General features: G+C 37.6%; 1 protein-coding gene across 1 annotated transcript in view; it reads right to left on the bottom strand.

Moving 5' to 3' along the window:
* Positions 1-7,703, bottom strand: part of SGMS2 (sphingomyelin synthase 2) — a 46,253-nt gene extending 38,550 nt beyond the window's left edge. Inside the window, exons 1-2 of the mRNA XM_064450083.1 lie at positions 7,658-7,703; positions 7,040-7,071 (exon numbers count right to left, since the gene is read on the bottom strand). The gene's annotated coding sequence lies outside the window, so the exon portion shown is untranslated. The remainder of the gene's footprint in view (positions 1-7,039; positions 7,072-7,657) is intronic.
* Positions 7,704-19,220: the final 11,517 nt, after the last annotated feature.

Here is a 19,220-nt window from a genome sequence, read left to right as displayed (position 1 = left end):
CTTAGGATTTTTAAATAGAAGACTGGAATTCTATTTCCAGCTCTGCATTGTGATGTTCGGCAAGTTGCTTCTAGTTAGATTTTATGAGTGTTCACTGGTTTTTGACAGCTCAGTTACAAGGGACCTGCCACCAGCCTCCTCTGTCAAAGACTTTGATGGGTTGGGACTGTATTTTAAAACCCTCAAATAAGCTTATACATATATTTTGGGGGTAAACCCTGCCTATTTTTTCTCCCCATTAACCTGTCTATCTTTTAAAATACTTTTAAGATCCTTACCTAAAAGTGAAAAACTGGAAAACTGATGGCACTTGTATTACTTCATATGGGTAAAAAGTTAAGTTTGTCTGTATTATATATTTATTGACTTCCCAGGGTTTTGCACGATCATATACTAAATATATTGTTTATTTTTAAAGGCAGATGTATTGCTTGTATTGTTTAAGTACTACTAATGTTATCACAGGCATAGCATCCTAAGCTCTAATGGATGTACACTTGTATTAGCTGCAACCATTTCAGCTTCTAGAAAACCCCTTCTTATTCTACAGAAGAAGAAAATGCAGGGACCTCTTTATGTTTCAACAATATATCCCATAGAGTTTCTGGGGGGGGCGGAAAAAAAAAAGAAAATAAAAACTCTTGACACCCCTCATACCAAATACAAATAACATCAATAACAGCAACGGGAAAAATGTGGACTAAAATCCCGTTCCTTTAACTATTTGAAAATTTAATAGGTTTCCATCTGAAAACTTCTATTTTACAGGAGTTGTGTGTATTTCCTAAAATTGTATTGACAAAAGCACTGAAAAAACAGAGATTCACCTTGCTAATGACCTCTGCTTTTGGCAAGATAATAAGTTTGAGGAAAAGAGAAGATCTGTTCTTACCATAAACAGGAAAAGAGGCTTTATAACAGCAGCATTTGCTAGCACCTCTAAAATTAACTCTGGGTCAAGTTTTCCACAATAAATGCCTTTTTTAGAGTTAATACAGAGCAGCTCAGACTATAAACACATTTAAAAATATATTTCAAACAAGTTAGTCTGGAAACTAAGCTTTAAAATAGTAAAAGTGGAAACAAAACCATAAATTTATACTGAGTATCCATTTTCTATTATAAATTGTCTGGCCTACAGTATTTCCATCTTTTCCTGGGATTGAAACAAGGTAATTGAGGACATGGCCAGTTGACTGTAAATCACAGCAGAGGTTAGGTTGGAAGGCACCTCTGGAGGTCATGCAGTCCAACCCTTTATCAAAGCAGGGCTAAATGTAAAGCTCTATCAGGTTGCTTAGGACTGTCCAGACAAGTTTTGAATATCTCCAAGGATGCAGATTCCTTAGGGTTTTGGTCAAGAAGTTCCGGTGCTTAACCTTTTCACTGGGACATTTTTCTCCTTCTATCTATTTGGCATTTCCCTCTTCTGCTCCAAACAATCCCCATTTGTAATAATCACCAGACAATTACAGTGTGAAGGAAAAATTATTTTACAACAAATAGGATTTTACACAGACACATTTTACTAAACATTGCAGCAAGCCAGGAATGCAGGTTTGCTGAGTAAGCAGTGGCCCCTCCGACCACATTAACCAATGTCAAATCTCTAGTAACTGTCTGATCACAATGTTAATCACTTTCGATCATAAATTTATTTGCGTTAGACGATATAAAGATATTGCCAGGTAGTTAAAGCTGAGAAAAGAGCTCTGATCGACAATTTTGACATTTAATAACTGATACACTTTCTTAATAAAATTGAAAATATTTGTTTGGATTCTAAATTTTCCTGAACTGGGTATACACCAAACACCAGGAGAAAATGTTAATGCATGGAAAAAAGGAAATGGAAAGCACAGCTAACTGTGCTTTTTTGTGTATACTTTGCATAACATATTAAGTGCAGATAACAGATAGCAGAGGTAGGGAAAGATGATTTAACTTTTTAAATTGTTTAGTTTTAACAGTAATTATTACCTTACATAGGTGACCAATAAGGAAGTTTGCTGGGCTTTGTCAGGTTTTCTCAAGTTTTTTCAATTGCTGAAGACATTCTCATCTCTAAAAACCGTATACAAAGTAAGGGTAAAAATGCTTTTATTCTGAAGAACTAGCATTTTACACCATCAGCTACATTTGACATTCCAGTTTCCTTGAATGGCAAAGCCAATTAAAGAGGTTCTTGCTACCTTTGACCCCCAAACCCCTCCTCTCCAGTACTCATTCCTACCAAAGTGCTACAATTTAATGCTTCCTTTGCTATGACAAAAAAACCTATTTGTGCCTGTACAAATCAGCTCAGTGAAATGATCCAAGTTAAAAAACCCTTTGCGACTGGATTAAGCCCTTTTCAACTGGATTAACTCAGGAAAAACTCTTAAGGTATAAGAAGAACATTATATACATGTTGTGTTCTCTTTGTGTGAGAGTGATTGATGACAATGGGTAAAAATGAGGCAGGAAAGAAGCCCCTTTCTTTAATAGACTGAGACTACTTTTTGTGCTGTCCAAGCTAATTTCACAGAAAGAAGATTCACATTTGCAGAGAACATGCAACATTACTAGTGCTGATGTCTGTTTCCACAGTTCTTTTTTCTAAATTATCAACTTCCTCAGTCTTTAATGCAAGAGTATGAGTGGCTGAATCAACCCCACTTTGTCCCAGAGTGTGGAAAACCTCCTTCCACGCATTACTTTTGGCCAGTGTATGGCAAACGACCTGTTGACCTCTCCTGTCCACCTGACCCTCACAAGTAGTGATCGGGTGCTTTTGTGCTGGCAGAAACGCTGCCACAAATGTACGTCCATTATGGTTTAGGATGCTATAGCCCACTTCTGAAGCTGAGCTACCACTAGCACTGCATTTTGTAGTATGTGGGAGTTAGCTAAGTATTAGAGACATATTATGCCACAGTGCCTAAACGGGGGTTCTTGAGATGCAAATCTGCATATATTGATATAGAAACAGAAAGCACAGTATCTTAGAACAAAATGAGGCAATAATTTGTAAATAAGGGCAAGCATGGAAAAGAAATCAACTATGAAAAGATTAAAATATCACAACAGAACAGACATAGCAGAATCCAACTTCAAGACAACCAGAAGACGTATTAGTAGTCTGTGCCAGAATTTTCCGTTTGGCTAATAATGATTAAAACATCTCCCTATACTTCTTTCATGTTCCACTGCAATTAGAAAATATAGGAAATCGTTTATCCCTGATATTAAAGAAAAGATACTCCTCGAGTTTATATGCACAGTATTTATCCTAGTAGAAGGTAGTTTAGCACACTGCAGCAGTAGCAATGTTTAATACATTTTATCATAGCTCAGGCAAAATGTAAGGAACTACCAGGCTATGGCAGTAGAAATTGAAGACTTTCCTAGTCTTATCATATCTAGTATTTAAAAATGTTTATAGTCTTTTTAGTAGAGAAAAATATGTAGCATTGTTTATTTCGGTGTGGCACATCAAAAGGCATACTTTGTGCTTTGCCCTTAGGAGTTTCCAATGGGAATTTCTGTGGTATATGCATGGCTCTTCGTCAGTGAGTGATTTCAAAATGATGCAGAATCTAACACAGGGACAAGAGCTGCCACTGCCAGTGGTGTCCTACCATCACTGCAGCTGTTGGTACAGCTGCTGGTGTCTCTGAACCCGTAACGTTGAAGAGGAAGTTAACTAATACCTTCCAAAGCCATGCAATTCTCTGCTGACATTGCAAATGAGAGTAAACTATTCCAAGTGAAGAAAAGGAAGGTTGGGCTTTTTAAATTTTTCCCTCCGCTGTAGATAATGGGAATGGGGAGAGGGAAAGTTGACAAATGATTCTGAAGGATATTTTTAAGTTTTAAAGGAAAAAGTACAAGTTAGACACATCACTAGATCCTAACAGTAGCCGCCTAGGTTTTAAGAACCTGCACAGGGAGTGCTGAGTCATTCCAATATTATACAGAAGAATACCCGCCATAAGGGCAGCTGGGTAACATCAGTTTTAAACCAGAATATAAAATGCACTAAAGAATCTCTCAGGAGCGGCGCTTGTAGAGGAATGTGGTTTACAGCACTGACAGCAGCCAAGGTCAAATGAAAGTGCAGGTGCATATTACTTTGTTATTTAGATTTTAACAATAATGGCCAGACCTGTGGAAGGGTAATATTCTATTATACTCCACATAGTCATATATTTGACATTATACAAACTGTTTACCCCAAGGGTAAATTTTGTTTTGGTTCATCACTGAAACTTGAAGACAAGAACTAGTAAAACCGGTTCGGTAAAAACTCCAACTTGGGAGTTTGGCAAGACTTATGTTTTGATTATAAACTAAGCGTAACTTCTAAATATTTTGTTCCTCCAAACTTAAAGAAGTTAAAAGTTATACATTTTATGCTATTTTTGGAACCAGGCAAATCTTGACTACGATGTTATCTTGTATTGGTGGGTAGTAAACTCTGCATATACATATTACAGAAAAAAAAATTTTGAGGTTTCACCATGAATGAAAAACCATGAATGTTGGGTGTGTGGTAAATGTAATCTGTCTTAAGATGTTGCTGTTTATGGCAGGTAACCACTTACACTGGTTTCTATCCACTTTTTGAGGTTAACCAACTAGATTCCAGTTAGATATTAATGCCAATTAAATTTTCCGGTTATATACTAGGGCATCACTGTATTCTAGATTCTCCTGAATTCTGTTTATGTGAATTGCTTCAGTTACAAACCTTATGTCTCAAATGTAGGTCTTTCAAATCAGACCCAAATCATTCTAGTGAGAGCCAGTTATCATTGTTCACATCAATATTAATTTTTGAATCCTAATTATAACAGTATAAAGACTGATCTGTGTACTTCACAGACCTTGGATGTTCACAGAGAAAGGCATTTCCATGCGTTTTTCTGCCTATTTGTAGCTGTAGAGCCAAACAAGGATAGGCCATCTAAATAACCACATTTCCTGATTTCCAATTTTCATTTGTGCGTAAGTACATAAAAGTATAAATATGACAAAAGATGTATCAAACACCTTGCTACCCCCATTATGGAAGCACAGGTTCTAACTATTAGCATATATGCACAGATTTAAAATAGAAATAAACCCTGAGAAATGAATAGCCATTATTGTTCCCAAAGCTGAACACTGAAAAGCAACTTTTTTTTGTTGGTATCTGACTTTGTAATTAGAAGAAAGCTAAAAGAACTAAAAATCACTATTAGCTATGGAATTAATGGATAGTTTGTGTGACTTAAAGGAAATAACCTCTATTGAATTGGTGCATATGTTTGCAGTTTGTTTTGTGAAAAGAACAGAGTGGTGTTTTGCAATAGCTGGCATATATAGTAGTGGGTATGTTTTATATCTGTATCGATCCTTTGTGGTGTCTTGTAAAAGAAGCCTGTAAATTATTCATGTCTAAACCAAATTAGATTCTAGAAAAAAATCCTTTTCTGAAATCCATTTTATGGGCAGCAGAATTGTAAAGTCAGCTGGCTTAGCTGTAGTGATTTCTAACAATCATTCGGTTACTAATAATACCTCAATCACCGTATGAAAACTACCCTCAGACGCTGACTATAAAAGCAGTGGTGCAAAGTAAGTTTTGGTAACAGGCCTCAGAAGGCACCATAATGGGATATCTCTTTGCCCCAGAAATGGTAGCCTGCTTATGTTGTTTCAGGGCAGGAAACAAAACCATGGGGATATTAAACGACTAGTCTAGAAGCTTGAGGCTAACACTCTTCAACACATTGAATGGTGTCTTGCCACATGTATATTCCCCTGAATAGGGGCCGCACTGTAAATCAACTAAGTGAAATGATCCATGTTTGCAGTTTTCAAGAGGAATGGAATCAGGCCTTCAGTGGGCACCCTGAAACAGTATTGGCCAAAACCACTAGTCTTCTTATTCTTCAGTTTAACAGTGCAGAAACAAAAATAAATTTGTAAAGTGATCGTCTGAATAATTAGATAAATATGTAAACACATTGTTTATAGAAAACATATACATACAAGAACTAGTAATGTTCATTGGGTACACTGATAATTCTTATCACTTCCTCTATAATGTGGGGTACTTGAGTCCTGGGGAGGGAAAAGGTACTGACAGCTCAAAACTAGGAATAAGCATCTGTTACAGTCTGACATTTTTGACCAAGAGATTACTACACAGATACTTATAAAGAACAGGTATAGTTTTAAATTTCCTTTTCTTTCTCATTTCATGAGTGCTTCCAAGCCTATTGTGCAAGGCATTGAGCAGCCTACAGGTACAGCTATGCTGTCTTCTTAGGCTGAGGTCATCCTGAACGGCATATAAAATAGCTGAGGTAGTATAACTTGTAGCACAAGAACTCTGTGCCAGCAAGTTATCCAAATATTTACTTACATTTACGGGCAGATTTTATAGCTGACACTGAACTTGCTGCCATGGCTACGCTGCTTCCAGTAGCTGAGCTACTTCATTTGAATCTAGCTTGAGTTTCTCTTCAAAACACTGCAGACATAACTCTACAGCTCTACAACATATATGACTTCAGTTACCAATATACAATTTTTTTTCTGTTCTCTTTCTATAGCATATAAGACATTGGAGGATTACTTTATGTATATCAATGAGGAAAAAAGCTTACATATAAAGCAAAATTACTCCATAACAACTGTAAAGGGATTACATGCTAAAGCATGTAAAACCAGCTGGATTTAAAGGTGTTTCTCAAGCTGCTTTACACCATTAACTCCTCAGGAAACACTCAAGGCATTCCAGGATTTTAATTTGTGCTATGGAGAGTCTTTTGGAGTTTCAAGTTTGCAAGTAAAACCTGCTTTTTTTTTTTTTTTTCTTACTTCTTCTGTGTTACTCCAGATCTAGTGTAGCCTTTCCTACTGCTTTAATGTATTACAAATCAAGTTACTATAACTAAAGATGTACTGTTGAATTGGTAGATGGATGAGATGCTGGAAAATGGAGTTCAGTTTAGACTGTTTGATTTCAGTTTACTATTCTGTACCAAATCCAGATGTATTTACTCACCTTCCATTTTAGTGAAGCATGTCTGGAAAGACCTGTAAAGAGGGAGGAGACCAATAAAATTTATGTTAATAATTACAATACAAAGCCCACTATTTCTCAGTTGCCCCATAAACTCCCATGTAACTTGCCTTTAGATAGATCACATTTATAAAGATAAAAACAGATCAACCTTATTCAAATAGTTACGGTTTATAATTTGAATTAAATGTCCTATTGCAACCTTCCTTTAGATTGTCTGATTCCACACATACTTCACTATAAACCCCTAAATATTTACATATTAAATATTTATTATTAAATATTTATACAAACATTCATGCAGCTAACTCTTGAAGGATTAAAGCTGTGCTCCAAAATTGTTAAACTTTATATGGAAGAAATGCAGCCAGTTTGCAGACTATAAAATTCATCTTGTCTGGCTTGGCTTTCTAAAACTTTGGTATTTACTGTAAGTCACGTAGGCTTTCTTTAGCCAATCTAAAAAACCAGAAATTAACACAACCCATTCAAAAGCAGCTTGGATAAATAATTTCTCTTCTTTCTCATAACTATAGGAGACCAGGCATCTAGCTTAGTTCTGATACGTACCCAGTTAAAGTTAAATGAGATGAATCTTACCATATCAGACAGATCTGGCTCCTCCAAAGAACATGTTAAAGGTAGTTTATTTTCCATGTCCTGGAAGAGGCAATAAGGTACAGCTTCAAATTAAAATAGTCGGACACAGAAATTAGTGAAGAGTAACAAACCATCTCTCATTTCAAATTTAGTATTATTTTCTTCCTCACAGTCTGTAGCACCCACTCAGTTTTTTGTATTGGGAGGAGACTCTTATTATCTGGATCGCTGTCAGTGGTGTTTTTCGAAGAACCAGCACAAAGCATTTCTCTTGACTGTTTTTAAAGTGTTGCAGGCTGCACATACGCACCAGATAATGTTTTGGCTGCACTGATGATTGAGTCAAGGATTTTGTAGGCAGGATCAGTATTTCGGGGAGTATTACATCTCAAAAACTACCTTATTTGGGTATCTAATAAGGAACATTGAAAGACATAAGGTCAATATAATTCCTGAAGCTTTTCTTTCCACTTCATGGAGGGTCATCTTAATTTCATCTTCATTGCTACAGTTATAAAAGTTCAAATACTCCTCAATGATTTTAGGCAATGAACTGATATGCAGTATTAATACCATGCCATAATTCCATTAAGGCAGTGTTGAGCCTAATACATATATGGTATAGGGAAAATAATAGTTTTGGAAAAGTCTGCTCTGTTCCTTGGAAACTGAGAGCTGAGGTCAGAACTCCTTAAGGATATGATAAATCCTATGGCACATTCACAAGGACCCACACTTACGTTCTTGAGTAATCTCAGCAAATTACTTGAGTAATTGCAGTTGGCTTAGTGGTTTTAAGTAGTTTAGTATTACTTCCTTCTTGGCTAAAATTACAGAAGAGACAAATTGCATGCTCTTTCCTAGTGGCAACTTTCCACTGCAGAAACACTAAAATTCAGGTTAGTTTGCCTATAAATACCTCCTTTTTAAGAAAAGGTTATAGTGTGTTCACAAAACTTACACTTTACAACTTCAGCTATCTCATGGTGTACAGGGATGCCTGGAACACATATTGATCAATGCTGCTACACACCTTTGCACATAGCACTCGGAATTTAATAATCTTTAGATGCATAGTACAAATTTTAGATGCATAGACAATTGAGTAATTGTCAGAACTGTTTAAAATGAGGCAACATAGCTTCTATTAATATTAGGAAAAAGTTATTATATAGTACTGTAGAATTATTTGCCCTAAGAATTCCATCCAATGCATAGTAGCCATCTGATGGAAACACTTGAAATTTACTGTTAATGCATTTCTGTAGACACAGGGTTCAAGCAGGCATCACAGACTCAGTGTGGTTTCTCTTGTAATTAAAAATATTTTCATTTAATGGCAAAATATTTTTGTTCATGTTCCAAGAACAGACCAGTGCAATCCAGTGTTTTAAACCAAATGTTTTCTTTTAGCTTTCCTCAAATCCTTAGCAGCCAAACTACACATGATTTCAGTGGATTCTATTCAAGCTCTCCCATATAAACCAAATGGCTTTCTTATAAATGTAGCAAAGAAGAGAAGCTGTGTTACACAGTAAATATCAAGTCCACTCCTATTGGAAAAGCTTACCATTTGTTCCATTTTCCATTGTTCCATGGAAAGGGTTACCATTTATTTACCAGAAATAAGCATCCTGATCCTTTAGCCAGCACATGGCTGAGATAATTCAGATCCATTAAGGTGTTTCCATAAACTTCAGTAGACCAAACTATACGAGGAGAGATTTGAGATTTAACTCACACTATATATGCTGATAATGTTTTAAAATGAAATCACAATGTAGGATGTCTATCTGAAGCAAAAGTGCAATTTTGCTTAGGTTGGGAACATCACAGAGAACTGCAAATGAGATACACTTTGGGGAAAAAAAACAGATTAAAACACAAAGTAGGCAGTGCAACCTGACAAATTCATAGCACACACACACAAAAAATCTGGTCTTCAGATACAATTCCATCAGCTACAATAATAGAATCTGGTTTTGGAAGGCATAAGGCACTATAATCCAGATGACAGAGAATTTAAGCAGGGAAAGGAAATCTTCCTAATCCTCAGTATTGCTTTATTACATAAATTGGTAGATCATCTGTACCAACTGCTGCCTTCAATGAGCTGCCAAACAAGCACAAATACTACTACCAATCTTTCGTTTTGCTTATTTAATGGGATCCAAGGTAAAAATTACTTTAAAAAAGGTTTCTTGCTAGAATCATAGGAAAAACATTCAGTTGGAAGAAAATAATTAAGGAGAAAATAGGTGTATCAGATCAAAGGCTTCCTCCCCCACTCCAAAATAGATTAAAAGCAGATCTTGATTTTATCATGCAAGTACAAGTCAAAGATACATTGTTAGCATGATTTGCTTTCATTTAATGCTTTTGTAATACAAATAACTTGAAAATACAACTCCCCTTAATATTCTGTTTTTCTATATAGCAAACAAATGTATTTAAAAACTTGGTGAGGGAGTGGTAGGTGTCTAAATAAATACACAGAAACCCCAGTGTTTTCTCATATAACAAACTATAATAGCACTTCAAAGTTTTGGACCATTTTCCATATATTATTGGTTTAGGGTGTAGCTGTGTGGAAAACTGTAAATGTTGTCTTTTGGTATTTACTTTACAACCCTTTGTAATCTTCAGCTATATTTATAGCTTAAAGTGGGAAGAAATCAAAATTAAAGAGGCCTGTTTGAACACCCTTTGTAATCAAATGCTTTTCCCATTTCTCCTTAAAATAAAAGCACAGCCTGCATGTTTGGCTCCCTGAGAGACCACCCGAAGAGTTTACATGTCCTGACCTTACAGCGAAATATCTTTGTGGAAAAGTGTAAGTTGCAGGAGCATCACAGAGAGGAGTCATGGATAAAGTAGCCAATTTTTGTGGGGAGAAGGGGTCTACTTTGGTTTGAATTGGAGTGTTTATCTAGAAGTAAGAGGGAAAGGGTAAGGTTTTCTTGCCTGAGGACAACATAGGAGCGAAGAGGGTTGTTTCTGAGGCACTGGGATCGCGTCTTGCTAGTTCGCTGGTGCACCGGTTCAGTCCATCCCCACCACCCACTCCTGGCCAGACTCGGGTAGAGGTTTCAGGCCCCCAGCGAGGCGGTGGTGGCCCCAGGCCCCTCTGGACCAGCACCTGCTCTCCCCCGGGGCCTCCCCTGGCGAGGGGCTCTCGGCACCAGCTGCCGCCCCTTACCTCCTGCCCCAACGGCCACCACCAACGGCCGGGGCCCACAGTGACCCTCTGCGGGGCCTTCCCTTGGGCCTTTTCTGCTCACCAAAGAGCAAACTTGCCCCCGTGATCCCAGTGCCAGGGTTACCTCCAAGGCCTCCTGTGCTTGCCTGGGCACAGGGGCCTCCAACAAATGGCATCTGGCCTGGAGCAGGGGTGAGGCCGGACTGATGGCACACAAGTTGAGTTTGGTGTACCCTGGTCTCACCCGTGCTGAGGAGACAGGAGAAAAGACCACCCAAGGGGAGGTTGCTCCAGTGAGTGCACGACTGTGGCAAGGGAATGAACCCAGTTAGCAGCAGTGATGGAGGCCGCGCAACGGTGGTGTTTGGTTATAACCAGAGACAAGCATCCAGCCAAACAGAGGCATCCAAATACAGAACCCAAGACTGGGGGTGAAAAATTGGCTATGAGTTACTTTATTTAGACTTTTGAAAATTGTTTCCATTGTAAATAAGGTGGTCTGAGAACTGCTTTTAGGTTTTGACTTTCCCAGTTGTTTATAAGATGATCAAGGCAAGGTTTATAAAGAGAATTGCTTTTTATTGGACTCACTGCTCTTTTTGGCAAAAACAACTAAGCTTTAGGGCAAACAAAGCCTTCAGGCTCGTGCAGCACCATAGGTACATAAATTACAGGAACTCCTTCCCGTTTTGCCAAACGCTCTTGACCTAAGACTTTAAAGCTGTTGCTACGTAGGGAATATCCCTGGGGAGCAAAGTGGGGTTTTGGGGGGGGTAAACAGGAGCCTTACCAAATGAGGTTCTGGCTCTGGACTAGTCACTATAGTGAAAACAGTACCTCATTTGCTATAACTGAAACAAAAGTAGAACCGCTTGGAGAGGAGACAAATCTCCCTATCTCCCGTAGCAGTTTTGGAAATGTCCCAGAACTGTAGTTGTAAGAGCAGCTGGGTATGCTGTAAAAGAAACAGAATAGCAATGTTTTCTGAAATTTCAAGCAAGAGAGTTCGCCTTATGGCCAGCTAACTTAGGCCCAGGTGATCAGATCACAGCTGCATTTCATTTAAATTTTGTTCCTTTATATTTGGACTGGAATCTTCTTGTTGCCTTTTGCTTCCTTCATTGCTTAATCCTTCTTCATTATTTTTTTTTTCTAAATAGAACAGAGGATCAGAAAAGATTTCATGGACTATGGAGCCTAGTTCTTTCCCACAGCAGTCAAAACATGTTGTATAATCCCATTTGTAAATTTATCAAGTTTTCATCTTACAACAGGTTTGGGGTTTTTGCCTCCATACTTCTATTGGGAAGCTGTTGCAGTACTTTATGTCCCTGTCAGTTGGAAACTTTTCTAATCTCCATGATAAATTTTCATGGCAATTTACTCAGGTGATCTTATTCTGATACTGAGTTCTACTTTAAGTATTTTTCCTTTTGCTGTTTCTCTTATCCTCCTTTATCCCTGGTATATTTGGAGAGCAGTAACAAATCTTTTCAGAGATTTTCTTTAAATCGGGAAATAAGGTAATAATTTAAATAAGGTAAATCTTTTTAATCTCTTCTACCAAGATTGTCACCAATTTTGCATTATTTCAGAAAAGGTCATAACAAATTCTTACATAATAGGTTGTATACTTGCCTGTCTGCAGTAAAACTCTGGGGAGGGTTTCCTAGCTTCATTTGCCCAGTAGTACATAGCTCTGCTGCAACTGACAGATATACTAGGCTTTTTTACCCAAGTATCCTTTCTAAACTGTGAACTATTAGCTGGTAATAGAAAATTCCTGTAATTAATTCCAAAGTATACAACCTTGCACTTTGTACATTTTAACCTCATCCCCTTTCAGTAACTGAAGTTTAATGACCTTTATGATATTCCAAGCCTTTTCTAGTTTGACACTGCCTCCAGAATTTGTCATCAGAAAATGTCATAAGCACACACTTAACGCTGTGCCAAAATTAACTATGATACTATGCACTATTTTTAGTCTCCAGACTAATCCTAGAGAATACTGCTGGTAACTTTCCTCCAAACATACACTTCCCCTTTCAATGCAACAGGTCGAATCTTTGTAATTTGCCCCGGTAGCGAAGATAGGACAATCTGTCCACCACCAAGAAATTTGTGGTTTTATCTGTAATTTTGATCTGATTCCAGTTCATTTCCTACCTCTGAATTCTTATTTTCTCTCACAGTGAAGCCTTTTTCCCCTTGTGGGCTAATTTTTGATGGACTAATGTATAAATGTTTAATAAGGTGCATAAAAATTAGTCTTATTTGGTTTATTTTAACTAGAAAAAGAATTTGTTTTTATCTGAAAAAAAGGCAGCTAGGTAGATCTCATATAGTCTGCTTTGCATAAAATAATTTTTTACTCTACTGGTTTTCGAATTTCCATTTATATTGATGTGTTAATTGTTCTTTCCTATGCTGTGTGTTTTAAAACCTTGCATACTATTAAAGTCAGTTTAATAGGGCTGTAGTTTACTTGGTTACTTCCTCTTCTCTCCCCATACTCCGTTTGCTAATCTGTAGTAATATGGTACAATACTTGCCTCATTTCCTCAATTAACTAACCCTCTGCTTTTCAGTTCACCATTTCAGGCAAAGTAACAAAATTGGTAAAAGTTTGTCATTCCAAAAATAAGCTTGGTAAGGAGTACTGTGCTATTAGGAGCAGAACTGAGGTGCCTAAAGCAACAGCTACACAGGACCCTTTGGCTCTCTGCCTAATGGTCAGCAAATCCACAGGGGTTGTATCTACACCAGGGATAAAAGGAGGAGCCTCGCTGTAACTGTATCTCATTTAAGTTAATCACTGAAATGTCTGTTTTTCCTTGACTTTGTTGTTAGAAGTCACTGTGATTTACCATAACAATTACTTATCTGTTTGGTCTGAATCATTCTTCTCTGTCAAATGCTGTGTTCTTAAAAAGTTATACTTTTTTCAGTTGTTTATATTATCTTGACCTTCACAGATATGCTTCCTAATGAACCTGTGATGTTTTTTGCTCTGTCTACACCGAAACAGGAAAGATGGATCAACTGCATGGTATTCTGACTGACCAGCATTCTGGAGAGCGTTGTCAGAATTTGCAAAGGGCACAAGTTCAAAAAGAAGGGTATTCCCATAAGGAGTGGTACAAATCCTACTGTGTAACAGATATGAAAATTGAATTTTTCCATGATGACATAGCACTGCAGAGCTGAAATCTCTAAGGCATCTGAAACTGTCATCCTTATATCCTTTTTTTTAATGTGAAAAATAAAACTTGTGGTTTAGATTCTTACAACATCCATATCAAACTTACTTTAAAAATAACATTCCAGGATGAAACAATAATTTCATTGTTTGCCCTATGCTGCAGAAAGGGATAATGAAGGAGAATTGCAAAAATTTCAAGAAGGAATCTGAACTCCTGCTCCTTGCGTAGGGAACTGGGTTTTTCTTTGCAATATCTGCTCTAAATGAAGCCATTTAGCATACCCAGTAATGATGCCAGAGAAATTTTATTTTTGTTTAGTAAAGAAAGCACTTCAACCTAGAATTTCTGTAAAGCATGGGTTTAAAGTTTGACTATTTATCTGGAAATATGGAAGGCCTTAATATTTCCCACTGGATTCCAACTCTCCCATATTTGTCTGTCTTACTCTCTTAACACTCATAGTAGAAAGCCTTGGCCACAGACACTTTTGAGCTGTTTCTCCTGAAGCCAGAGCATCTGAAAAGACAGCTCTCCTCCTCTGACGCCTTCCTTTTTTAACAGTGGTCTTCAAGGAGTTGCAGTAGCTTATTCTACATCTTTGAAAACAATGTCTCCTAGTTGTTGGGTTTTTTTGGTTCATGCCCTCCCCAGATGTAAATAGGTGGTCAACATGTACCATGTCTGCTATTTCAGGGACATGCCTATTAAGATGAAGGCCTCTGCTTTCCTAGGCATCACATAGATTGATCAAAAGGCCAGAAGCCTGTGGGTTTCCTTATTGCCAAAGAGTGCATTTTGCTTCCAAGTTTTTTAAACCACAATGAATCAAGGGCTTCAGATATGAGCTCTGAAGTGAGAGACTACAGATTCTGAAGAGAGGCTAGTCTTGTCTACATATATTACAAGGACTGCTATAAATGTTACATCTACCAGAGAGGCTTTCAAGCCAGTGGCCTGAAAATTGCAGTCTTAGATGGAAAGGGTGAGGCTGAAGTGAGGAGCAAAGGAAATTATCCAAACCTGCCAAATTGTATAGATTCTGACAGGCACGGGGTGTGGAGGAGTGTGCTTGAGTTACTTTGTACAGGCACTCTTGATCTCATGTTTTCTTTCAGTCAGAAGATACATCACTATGTCATCTCAGAACAAGATGGTTTCTCTTTTATTATTTTGAGCTGTGAATCTTATACAGTGTAAAGCCATGGAAAACCACCTGCTAGATCTCAGTTACCCTTTTCTGAGTAAATAACATGAAAAGGTTGCATTGCGTAAAGTGCAGGGGAAAGTCTGTGAGACGTTTGTGTTCTACATGTCAAACATTGTTCTGTATGAAAGATTTGGCAGCCAACATTGTGCCTTTGAGCCCTCTCATGACATAGTATCTGTAGAGAAGAAACAACTGGGTTTATTGTTTGGTGTAATACAAAAGTTCAGGTTCTACACTTCCCTGATATACACAGACCCAGAGATTGTTTAAAAGACAAGTGTGTAAGTTGCTTATCTTGGTTTTCTCTTTTTCTCTCCTTTTCTTCTGTTTTTGTCAGGTTAGCCCATTCCTCCTTAGTTATATCTCTGGGAAATTTCCCAAGAAACCTATGAAATTCTCTTGAGAAGGATGTGTTCTCTGAGCTAAAAAAGACACATTAAACTGTACTTCTACAATTTCAAATTACACAGGAAGATTATGGAGGATGTACTCATATGTCAGATCAGAATAAAACTTCATAGGCTGCTGTGTAAATATGCACAGAGTTGTTCTTGATGTGGTTTCCCACAATAGTTGCTTTAGGCTTTCATCTGGTGCAGTTTTCACTGAGTGCCATAATGACAGGTTCCACAAAGGCCCCCTCATTCATTTTTAGTTCTACCAAACCAAAACAGAAAAAAAATCAGAAGAGAACAGCCAGTAGCTAAAAGCAGACTCAGAAACAAAAACTTCAGCTGGTAAATCCTGTCTCCACACACTGGGGACTGGTCACTATAACTCTGCTGAAAAACTGTATGTATATGTATATATGTATGTATAGATGAATATTTAGGATCCAAGTAGATGGAGACGGTTGCAGGCACACGAGGCAAGGTGCATGTGAGTGGCAGTAAGAAATGAAGTAATTTTACGGTATAGGTCAGTTTAACCAGGTCAAAGGGACTAAGCAGAAAGGCTTGGGATCACATGGAGCTACCCCCACAGCAGGTAGCCGGCTCTTCATGCATGGATGAAGTCAAGTAACAACTTTACCAAGCTAAGGGACTAAAATCAATGTGAGTTGAAACAATGTCTAATGAGTTCGCTGTGAAGATATTATCCCTAATTCAAAGAATTTTAATAAAGCAGTAAAGATCCTGTAAAGGATAAAGAAAAATTTAATAAGCAAAATTAGAATGATTCAGTTAGAAGGTACTTCATTTCCATCTCTGTCTGAGCTGTATTTTTTGTTTATTGGAGGAGTTTGAAATAATAAAGAGTAACATGAACAATGAATCACTATTTCCTGTCATGACCCTTCTCCTGATTATTGCAGGTTACCTTTCTATGACCAAATTCTACATGGCAACCTTCCCCTCCTGCTCACCCCCCTTCCCCCCCACCCCCTCCCCACCCCCCAAAAAAAAGCTTGTTGAAATATGGATAAAATATAAAATAGTCCTTTGGCAATATTTTGTCTTGTTCTAGTAACAAGACCATACTCTTCACTCTGCTCCACTGCCCAGCTCCTACAGAGAGGGAGTTTAAAGCTGCTTTACCTCAAGGTACTCAATGTAATTATTTATGTAAATTATGGAAGTCAGAGCTTTATGTGGAAGCATTTTGGCTTAGAAGCTAACCATCTAAATCCTCATGCTTCTTCCCCTCTGTACTGTAGATTGATTTTAGGTAGCACTCTGTTGATTGACTGTCGACTGAAGTATATAGATTGTGTTTGCATGTGGCAAGCTAAACCTAGATGTAATCATTTCTTCTACTCAAAACAACCGTGGTGTTTATTACATTAAATTGTCAGTGAATGTGTAAACACTGGAAGCATTCCAATGAAGTTTATGGAGCACTGACGTTTGTCTTTAAAATTTACTCTGGAAGAACAATTTTCTTGAAAAGATGACTCTCTATATGAATGCCTGCATTTCAAGTAATTTCATCTTGACCGTGTGCTTTGATTTCCAGACTAACAGAAGACTGAAATGGGAGGCTTTGTGTAAAGGACAATTTGGATATGAATACAGTGATGATTCTGCCAGAGGTACAACCCACTTGACAAATTCAAAGCTGTCTTTGTTTTCTACCTCATTTAACTTCTTCCGTTCTGCTTCTTTGTCCTTCCTATTCAGATGTTCTCTTTTTTCAAATTACTGTGAGCTTTATTTTTTGTTCTCCCATAACATCTTGCAAGATGATGCTGCAGCACAATTTTCTAGAGAACAAAAGCACACTGTTGAAACATTCTCTTTCCTGCATAGCTGTATTTTATAGCATTACAATGCAACTCTGAATAATACTGTTTATATGAATAATTGTTCATCATAATAATAAATCTCCTAAGATTTCTGTAATTACTATTAGGTGTTCTCTTGAACATTACTCGAGTCCTTTGTGTGAATTAACATGTGAATGAATACATAATAAATCATGGATTGTAAAGGCCATATACAGACATAACCTTTATATGGATTTAGAAATGCCAAACAAACGGCAGCCACATCTGTCATGACCAAACGAAACACAATGTAATATGTGAGTTAATGCTGCCACAAACCAGGTCAGTCTGCCCCTTGAACACTTACCAGATCGTGCTGTTTGCTCCCAGTGCCTGGTGTGTGTTAAGCTTCTGGAGTCTGAAGAGACTCCAGTTGCTTCATTTGTGTTTGTATTGTGAGATGCAAACTTTAATGCTCCCTTCTGACACAGAACATACAGTTCAACAAACTGACTCCTGTGCTTGTTGACTCTTCAGGCTCCTTTGTTTAAGCACACTTTCAAGAAGAATTAGATTTGCATGGACATTTTGGGCTATGTTTTTGTTCTTTCGCCATACATAGATGTGAAGGCAAAGACTTACTGAGTGGCAAAAGAACTAAAATATGAGGAGTCTTTAATTATAAGGTAGCAGATTTATTGGTTAGAAAACAGTATCTAAATGCAATGCGCTTTTTTCTTTCAAATCACTGGAAGTATATTTGTTCAATGCAATAGGACTCCTTCCTGCAATTGCCCTACCTTCTTTGGGTGAAAATGCCCGAGTAGATTAGTTATTACTATTTCTTAAGTTCTCAGCCCCTCTTCCATAAAACTTCTTTATGTTTGTCATCACCTTCTGGAACCAGATGATATGTAGCTTAAATGCCCCATCCTTTTCTCCTGCTGCAGACTAGAAAGGGTGTGTTGTAATACAAGCATCTTCTTGTCTGAAAGATAACAGCCAAAATGTTACCATCTTATGCCAACTTCTCTTGGAATTCTGCTTCAAAATGCAGGTAAAGAAATGACATATGTGCTTACAATCAATATTTTAAGTCTAAGGTAATTGCAGTTGATAATCAGACAGATTACTCAAATCGTTAATAAGAGGTACATGAGTGCAGATGTGTTCCACATAGACAGTTTATTCATTACAATGCTGAACAGTCATGCAGTTTATCTGATTGGATTCTATATTAAATGAACCATTAGATACTGGGGAGAAAGCCTGATATGATTAGAAGTGATTGTGGCAGAAAGATACTAAACAAAGAAGGATTCATGATAAGGACACATGCTTACAGTGCTCATGAAGTAATGATTTATTCTTAGTGAGATATTTTACAGATTGACATTTCAGAAAAACTTTCCTGCCAAATATATAGCTGCTCTTCTAGTTTCTTTGCCTCCCTTCCTCTCTCCATTCTTCACTTGCTGATGCAAAGAGCTCTTTTTACTCTTCTCCCATCTCAGTATGTCCTGTTCTGAAGGCCTCCAAGGCCTCATTCCTGGGGCTATGTTTTTCAGTATTTCTCCCCTGAATTAAAAATTGAAGCTTTGCTGAACAGACAGGTACCAGCCTGGAAACATTATCTGCTGTCACTGAATGGAATGCCAGATTCTGGATGCAATTCCATCTGGTCTGCTCACTGAATAGTTTGCCCAAGAGATTGCGCAGTCTTTTTCAGACAGTAACAACAATTC

The sequence above is a fragment of the Phalacrocorax carbo genome, chromosome 4, assembly GCF_963921805.1.
Source record: "Phalacrocorax carbo chromosome 4, bPhaCar2.1, whole genome shotgun sequence".
Lineage (NCBI taxonomy): Eukaryota > Metazoa > Chordata > Aves > Suliformes > Phalacrocoracidae > Phalacrocorax > Phalacrocorax carbo.
Note: the sequence above shows the minus strand (reverse complement) of the source record. Positions and strands in the feature narration are given on the sequence as shown.